Source organism: Lactuca sativa, chromosome 8, assembly GCF_002870075.4.
Source record: "Lactuca sativa cultivar Salinas chromosome 8, Lsat_Salinas_v11, whole genome shotgun sequence".
NCBI lineage: Eukaryota > Viridiplantae > Streptophyta > Magnoliopsida > Asterales > Asteraceae > Lactuca > Lactuca sativa.
In genome coordinates, this window is record NC_056630.2 from 39260015 (window position 1) to 39269763 (window position 9749).

Below are 9749 nucleotides of genomic sequence, written 5' to 3' on the forward strand. Positions count from 1 at the left end.
TTCCCTATTGTCGGCCTTGCTCATTGTTTTTGATTGCTTGCTATTTTCATGGTGCATACAGAGAAATTCAAGTAAATGTTTTTTTGTTCTCTTTTGGCTTATTTTTTGTTGTTTTTAACTATGCTTTATAGATTTTAGTTTTCCTTTTTCCTTTGTTGCAAGCTGCTTTATTAGTTTCTAGCTTCCGGCTGTTGTTTATATAATATCTGCTATGTAATATCTTGTTTCTCTTAAGTGCATCAGCCCTTTTTATATTTGTTGTTTGTAAAAAAAATCTGATTTATGTGTTCTATTTTATTTTATTTTTTTATTGAAGGTAAATTGAAAAAGAAAAAGTAAACAAAGAGATGAGAAGAGGGATAGTTTTGAACTTTTAGTAATTGATGATTATGCCCACTTTACTTACTTTGCCAATTTTCATATTGTGGGTCTTATGTTGATTACACTAGTTCTGAAAACCGAAATAATGTGATTTTGTTTGTAATAGATGAAATTTTTGAGGTAAATGATGGGCAACAATAAAGTTCGAATAAATATAATTCTTTATATAAACTAGTGCAAGCTTATACTATGTGCTTTGATGATGAAAGAAAAAAAAATGAATTATTTTCTAATTGTTTTAAACTGCCTTTATGTATTCTATCCATTTTGAAGGTAAAAAAAGGGCCTCATTTTCAATTTCGCCCAGGGCCTCAAATCAACTAGGACCGGCCCTGCGATGAAGATTGTCGTGCAATGATTTTTTCATGGACTCGGCGAGTCAGTAGGAAGACTCGGTGAGTCAGCTAGGGTTTCCCAAAATTTGAACATGCATGAACTCGGCGAGTTGTAGGGAAACTCGACGAGTCAACGGGGGATTTCACGGCTTCTAGAGTTTAGGAAGGACTCGATGAGTTGATGAACTACACTCGACGAGTCGAGTCAACATGGACTGTTTGTAGGATTTTGAGCATTCTAACACTCCTATGGTGTACATGCAACCCTAAAAACCTTGAATCTATGTTTTACTAAGATACATGCAAATTTGTTTTTCCAAGGTTCTTAACCTAACTAGCATGGCATGGGGAACTTTGTAACAAAATAAGCTAGTAGAGTTACATACCTTTTAGTAGTGGTTAATTGCTTGGAGTTTGAGAGCCTAGCACCAATAATGTGGATGCATCAAATGGAAGTCACAAATCAACACAAACCTTGGAAACTTGAGAGAATAGTATAACACTTCTTGAAATTGGCCCACTCTTGTTCTCACACAAAAACTAGTGCCATTCCAAGTGCCAATCACTCCTTTATATATTGTGGTGGATTAGAGTTATATCCATGTAAACCCTAATACCCATGTCCTTTCATTTCCATGAGATCCATGGGTTAAAGCTCCATGGACTTACCATGCAAGCGTAGCCCATTCTAAATAAGCATTAGCCCACACTATATAAATACAAGAGTCCATATTTAATTAGTCACACTTTTGATCACTAAATTAATTCTAAATTAATTTTAGATCAAGACTAATTAAATAATATGATTTCTTATTAATATATTAGAACTTATAATATATTAATAAATCATAACTTATACTATTCACAAAAGATTATCCATATAAATTGTTCGGGTGAAGTGCAACCCAAATGGACCATGCCGGGTTGGGTCAAGTACATCTCAAATGTAGTTATGGACTTAGACACCTTATCCAACATTGTTGACCTTGACCTTTGACTTGGACTTTGACCAAGGGTTAACTAGTTAATTTCTGGGGTATTTTAGTAAATTGGAAATTTATGGAAATGGTCCTATGGTAAATATAGGTGGTGGAGTTCGTGACCGTGGTTCGAGAGTTTGAGATTATCACTTCGATTCTACAGTTGAGAGGTGAGTTCTCCTCACTATATCAACAGGGTCTAAGGCACCAATGCCAGCCCTTTTCGTATTTGTATCCGGGTTTATTACACGTTATGCTTTATGATATATATATATATATATATATATATATATATATATATATATCCTGGTTATAGGATGGTTGCTATGTTAGAGATCGGTTAGATCAGTATCCTGGTTATAAGATGGTTGCCATGTTAGTGATCGGTTAGATTAGTATCCTGGTTATAGGATGGTTGCCATGCTTAGCGATCTGTTAGAGCAGCATGTTTACTTGTTTATATGTATGTGCACATGTTTTTTGGATTGGAGAAAGGGTTGAGGCAGGTCCTGCTGTATGCAGTAGGCCAAGACACCCTGGGCGGGACTGGGTAGACTGCAGTCCCAGGACGGGCAATTCTAGTTAGGCCGAAGGCCCAGTGAGCGGTCCGGATAGGCTGAAGGCCCCGATGAGGGCGGTCCAGATGTGCCGAGGGCTCGGAGAGCGGTCCAGATAGACTGAGGACCAGGAGTCGGTCCAGTCAGACTGATGGGTCATTATGCATGTTGTTTTCTTATATGTTTATATGATATGGTTATATCTGTATGGCGTTGGTATTTTGGGGTAACTCACTAAGCCTTCGAGCTTATATTTATCGATTATTCACTACAAGAAAAATAGCCTTTAATGACGCGCAAACAACGACACTCGCAGATTTAGGATACGCATTCTTGTGTGTCCATAAAAATAATGTTAGGTTTCCAAAAACTGAAGGATAGAGGACACGTATTTTGGCGTGCCCTTAAATTTGTGTCTAAAAAAAACACGGAGGGCACCTTTTATAAATAGTGTGTCGTCCAGGCCTGTCGTTTTATAATACTTTAATGAAACACGCGTCTCCATCCATATAGCATCTCTGTATACCTAAGGAGGGAAATGAAATCCCAAAAATCAAAAGCCCCGCTAATTCTCCTCTCCCTTGTTTCCATCAGTTATGCTATTGATTTTTTGATTCGTTCACACTCTAGAACAAGTACATACATCACTCTCTTATTATTCTCCTTTAATTTCTTACTCTTGCAATTAAGGATTTAGGGTTTTTTCATATTACTGTTCCAATTTTTTTGTTCAGGTTTGGATTTTATTCAAATGGCGTCCCTAAAGGAAAGTCTAATGCGTCGGCCCGTCGGCCCATGGTGTCGACAATCCGTTTCACCATCCCAGCTGGCGGAGGAATATCTGGACCACCGGTGGTAGTAGGTCAGTACAAAGTCAACGCTTGCACCCAGAAGTACAAATCGGAAGACCTGATCGCTGGTACTGTATTGTTTTCAAAGACAAACTTTTGAGATGAGTGTTCGTTTCCCTTTAGTGACCCGATTTCTTAAAAACGTTGGTGGAATGGACTCCGGGAGTGGGCGTGCAGGTCATGTTGTTGCATCAACGTAACCCTAAAACACATCTATGAAATCGCAAAGGTGAAGCAAGTAGATCCGTAGTCCAATTTCTTCCACATCGAGCCTCACACTAACTGGTTCGGCAACTACAACTCGCTTGATTGTAGCGTCGATCAACAACTACGAACCCTAATCGCTAACTGCATGGATAAGGTACTTGTTGGCTATTAAATTCTATTCATCTAATTTCCCCTTTCATATATGTTTTTCATTAGTTCTTTATTTGTATAATCAACCACTTTCTCCCAAAGATGAAAGGATTGTTTCTCCAAATCCTTCTCCAGATGCAACCCTCACAGGGTCCATGAGAAATATATCCAACTAATTACTAGAAGAGCATTATTGAAAGCCTAACTGGTGTTCTTGATACATTCATATTTTTCGTGCTCATGAGTTTGAGGAACATGCTGATGGAAAAACTAGGCTTTTATTACTTCTTTTTGTTACATTTTTGTTACTTCCTTTTGATACTTCTTTTTGTTACATTTTCTTGTAATCTGCAGGGGGTCTTCAAGGAAACATGGACAGGGGTAAAACTGACAACAATCTTCATATGAAGCTTATGCACTTGTATCTTTTTACAACAAGGTGCAGATCACTGCTCTTATATCTTTTCTTTAGTCCTATTCCTTAAGTAGTAACAACCTTTTTCTTGGATTTTGTAGATTATGAAAATCATGACATGTTTGCATCTGTGGAGACAATTTGGAGATAAGAGTCTATGAGTTATGTAATTTTTGAAATCAAGATCATTGATTGTTCTTCATCTCTACAATATGATTTTCTCCATTGTATGATAAAACCCTCCAAGACAACCATTACCAGATCAATATCATAAGTTTGATGATGATCACCAGAAGGGTCATGATCATGTGAAGGTAATAATAATTCAAATCATTTGGTGTTGCCTCCTCTAACTGAAAGCACTACTAGAAAAACAGCCTTTAATGACGTGCAAACCATGACACGCAGTGATTTACGATACGCAAAAGCGTGTGCCCTAAAAATAATGTCATCTCTTCCAAAATTTGAAGGATTTAGAACGCGCATTTTTATGTGCCCTTGAAATTAGTGTCAGAACAAAAAAGAAAAAACACGGAGGGCACTCAGCATAAAAAGCGTGTCGTCTAATCTTGTCGCTTTATATTTTTTTTTAGGAAGGCGCGCGTTCTTGGGGGTGAGGGGGAAATGAAATCCCAAAAAATTAAACACCCCGCCTGATACATCTCCTTCTAAAATCCTCTACCAAAAAACCCTAATAATCCTTTAAACAGCTCGTCTTCCTCTCTCTCTCTCTCTCTCTCTCTCTCTCTCTCTCTCTTCTCTTTCAAGCCCTAAGCCCTAAACAGCCTCTACCAGCATTTAAACGAGCCCTCGCCAGTTACCTCTACTCCACCATCAAGCTCTTGCTTCGCCAATGGAGGTGGTGGCGCTGGTGGTGGTTGTCCTTCAGCTTCAGCCACACCTCTTCACGATTATAGTCCGTAGCAGCTCGTCTTCCCCTCCCTCCCTCTCTCTCTCTCTCTCTTTCTCTCTCTCTCTCTCTCTTCTCTTTCAATCCCTAAGCCCTAAATAGCCTCCACCAGCATCTGAACGAGCCCTCGCCGGTTACCTCTACTCCACCATCAAGCTCTTGCTCCGCCTATGGAGGTGGTGGCGCTACTGGTGGTTGTCCTTCAGCTTCAGCCACGCCTTTTCACGATTATAGTCTGTAGCAGCTCGTCTTCCCCTCTCTCTCTATCTCTCTCTCCCTCCCCCTTCTCTTTCAAGCCCTAAGCCCTAAACGGCCTCCACCAGCATCCGAACGAGCCCTCGCCAGTTACATCTACTCCACCATCAAGCTCTTGCTCCGCTTATGGAGGTGGTGGCACTGCTGGTGGTTGTCCTTCAGCTTCACGCCTCTTCATGATTATTGTTCGTAGATAATGATTTATGTTTGTGAAGCAATGACAGCTTTGACAACTGCGATGGCGGAGAAGTTGTATTCGCGTCTGACATGACTGGTGGCAGCGGTAGCTGTCCTCCAACCCATCTCTCCTCTCCGCCACTGTAGCCGACCTACGTGCCGCCTGTCAACGGGTCCCTGCCTGCATCTCCTTCGCTACAACAGGTAAAATTGCAATCGATACAATCCAATCTATTCATATTCTGAACCACCATATCAGATGATGTAGTGTACTACTGATTGACTCAGTGAGTCAGTGAATGAGGTATTTGATTGATTAACTGGAAATGGTATGTGGTTCAGGTGGCTTATCCAGGAAAAATTGCAATCGGGGGACATTCTTACGGGGCATTTATGACTGCAAATATGTTGGCGCATGCCCCTCATATTTTCAGTTGTAACATTGCTCGCTCAGGAGCTTATAATAGAACACTTACACCTTTTGGGTTTCAGGTAAGTCAGACAGACTTTGATTTGGTCTTTGGTTGGTTTTTGCTTATTTGTAATTTATTATGTTGTTGAGTAGAATGAGGATAGAACCCTCTGGGAAGCCACTGATACTTACATCAAGATGAGTCCTTTCACGTCTGCTGATAAGATTAAGAAGCCCATCCTGCTTATCCATGGAGAGTCATGGTTATTCATCACGGGAGAGCATAATGCGTGTCCTTTGGGAGACAATTCATGGGGTAAATTGATAAAATGTTACCAAATTCAAGAATTAAATTGATAAAAACTAACTTCAATTATTATTTACTCAAAAGATTAAATACAAAACATATATATACAACTTTTTTCTACATATTATGAAAAACATATAATCACAAATCCCTAAATCCTAAAACCTTTCCTCCCCTGTACAATCCCAAATTCCCTAGCTTTCTTGGTATTGTTTTCTCCAAAGTTCGCTCTCAATCTTTCTGGGTTTTGATCACCGATCCCTTCGCTCGGAAAGAAAATAAGAAAAGAAAACCAGTTATGTTTTTTATGTCCAACAGAAAACCTGTGAAATTGATTTAGATCTTCCTTTCAAAAAATAGTAAATCAATATACATGCTAGATTCGAATGCAATATAGCTGTTAGATTATATTTGGTAAGAACTTAAAAGATTAGTTACAAATCATGAAAACGATAGAGTTGACTAAATTTTTTTATGTGTTTTTGAGATATCTACAAACACAACTTAAACAAAACAGTTTACCAAGTTACAGAACTTGTGTATTTGTATATTAGACTAATAAAGTAAGAGATTTCTTTTGTCTTTTGCATCAACAAAGTCATCTTTAATTCACACAATGTAGAACATAAACAGCCGACTGCAGTGTTATATTTTGAAATGGGCTCATATATGCTTTAAAATCAAAGATTTGAAAGATTATAATCAATATAAGGAGGACTTTTTATTTTTTTAGTGGATCAAACTTCAAAACCCACAATTTTTTTTTTCTTCAGAAAAATGATACTGTTGTTTGACTTCTATTAGCTATCTAGTTATTATTATTATTATTATTATTATTATTATTATTATTATTATTTAAATCTCAATTTCTTCCAGAACAAGCAGCAATTCTAATGAACTTGACATCCAGGCTTTCTATTCATTCAGCAAAATCCCTAAGGGTATATCTGGTATACATTTGCCAGGCTATGAAAGCTACCCTGAAAATAACAATTCCATTAAAATGTAACATTCTTGATTCCTCAAAATTAATTTGTTAAATTTATTATCTGTTCTAAAAAATAATACAAACATTATTTATGTCATTAATTTGTTAATTTTTTTTAATATTTTAGGTCTCGAAGGCGTTATTTGAGATCACACTCCCTCGATTTTCTGGTGATATTCTCCCGGAAACCAATGCAGGGACTGTATTGTCAATTGCAGACAGGTAAAATGTTTTTTTTAATTGATGATTTTGAATTGTTTTTTTGGTCATGTCTTAGTATTTGTAAATTTGGAATTTAACTTTGAGGTTTTTCATTTTGATAGGTTATCAAAATTATTGTATTTTCTTGCTTGTATTTATGTTCTATCTATGTTATAGATTTGAATCGGTTAGTTCTCATCTATATCTATGTTATAGATTTGAATTTATGCCACTATTAACGGCATTGCAAGAATAATACAATCGTAGAAAAAGCTGTAGGGTTAGAAGCATAGATGTCAAATTTAAAAAAATTTGTGCCAGTTTGTTATATCTAATGAAATCTTAATTTTGTTTTTAAAATTATCTTATTATCTAATGAAATCATATTTTTTTTTAAATTATCAGTTTCAAGCTTCTAACCAACTACATGTCAGTTCTATTTTTCCTTTGAATTGTGTCTGCAAAGGTTGGCAGCTGGTGAATGGTTTACTGCACGTGTTTCTGCTTGTGGGTTATTTCACATTGCTTACCCTAGTGCCCCTGAGGCATTGAAGGCTGAATTAAGGTTTGTATATAGTTTGTTGTGTCAAGATGATATGCCAATGATTAGAAGATCTACTGCTACAAATTTGGGGAAATTTGCTGCTACTATGGAACCCTCTCATCTGAAGACTTAAATCATGCAAATATTTGAGTGTGCTTTCAGGGTTGGTCAATTTGTCAAATTCGGACCTTGAAAGATGTTCTGGAATCCATGGTGGCCTTGTCCATTTAAGAGTTCCTTTTTTTTCTTGTACCTCATAATTAATATTCAATAATCAAAATTAGATAATCAAGTATAATGAATATATGGCAGGTTTAAAAAAGCTTGAGGCACTTAATATGAACTGTTGTAATTGCATTACTGATGCTGATATGAAGCCTCTCTCAGGTATCTTTGTAATATAAACTTTATTATAAACTTGAAACAATTTAAATATGGTGTATTATTTATGCTGATGATTCATTGTTGTTTATGTTTCAGGCCTAAGAAACTTGAAAGAATTACAAATCTCCAGCAGCAAGGTCACAGATAATGGTGTCACATTCTTGAAAGGTCACTTGAATTATTTCTAGTGAAAGATATTTTTTTATGTAAATTAAAATCTAAGTAAATTTACTTTTTTCAGGTTTACACAAGCTTGCATTGCTGAATATGGAACGTTGCCCTATTACTGCAACATGCCTGGATTCACTTTCAGGTTCTCAATATATTTTCTTGTTTGTAATCTCATTATACAACTAGATGTTTGACTTTTTTATTTGACTCATTTGTTTTATGTAGATCTTGTTGCTCTACTTTTTCTGAATCTAAGCAGATCTAATATCACTGATGATGGGTGTGACAAGTTTTCAAGTAAGGATCTATATCCTTACATTTATTTTTTTTCATTAATTTATCTTAAAAATCATTAATTTATAACTATGGAGGTCTACTTATACAGAATTGAAGTCTGTAAAAGTGCTGAACTTGGGATTCAATGATATGTCAGATGCTGTCTTGTCACACCTAAAAGGTGAAATCTCTTAACATTCATATGTACTTAACATTCATGTGTATTTTCCAAAAGTTCATACCTTAGGGATACCTGATGAGAGGATCATTCTTATGTTAGTGGATGATATGGCTTGTAATTCCCGAAACAAATACCCTGCACATGTGACAATGCAAATTTTGAAGGTGAATCTGGGTCATGCTCTAAGCAATTGAGAAAGCTACTTCTGTTCTCTAGGAATGTTTAATGATCAATTTCACCTGGTTGCCAAGGCTGCTAGGTGAAATTGATGTTAACTCTTTTTATCTTGGATTACTTGACTGGTAGTATAGCAACCAAATGTTTCATTTTTATTAAGAAATAGCAGTGTACTTTCCATAAAAAATTATAAATTATATTCTTTGAAAATTTTGCTAGATAGGTAGGTTTAAAGTAGAATGTCCTAATAAGAATTAATTTTAAAAGTAGAATGAAAATGACAAGTGATTTTGTGTTGTGTTTACAGGTTTGATGAAAGTGAATAGCTTTGGAGTTAGAAGAGGAAAAGAAAGCTCAAGATGAAAGAGATAAGATGTTGCAAATGCAAGTGTTGCATTCTTCATTTCAATTGTTAGTATGAAACACATAGTAGATTAGATGAATGCAAATTTATATATTGTAAGAAATTGAATTGTATAACATTAAATTTTATGCAATGGATTGTATTTTTTTTATATGGTATGTTATTTCTATTATGAGACAGTAAATGGAAATTTAATTTAAAAATTAATAAATATCTAAATATTTTTTTTAAACATTTAAATTTACGATACGCAAAAATGTGTGTCATTTTCATTTATGACTTGGCCTTTCTTGACAGGGGTTTTAATGATACGCATTGCGTGTCATTAACACGCGCGTCGTAAGGTTACGACACGCGAATGCGTGTCGTCTTCCTTTATGACAGGGCCTTCCTTGATACGCATTGCGTGTCGTAAACGTGCGTCGTAATTGCGCGTCGTAAATGAGCGTCGTAAATGCGCGTCGTCTATAGACGACGCGCAAAAGCGCGTCGTCTCTCTTTATGACAGGGCCTTCCTTGACACGCA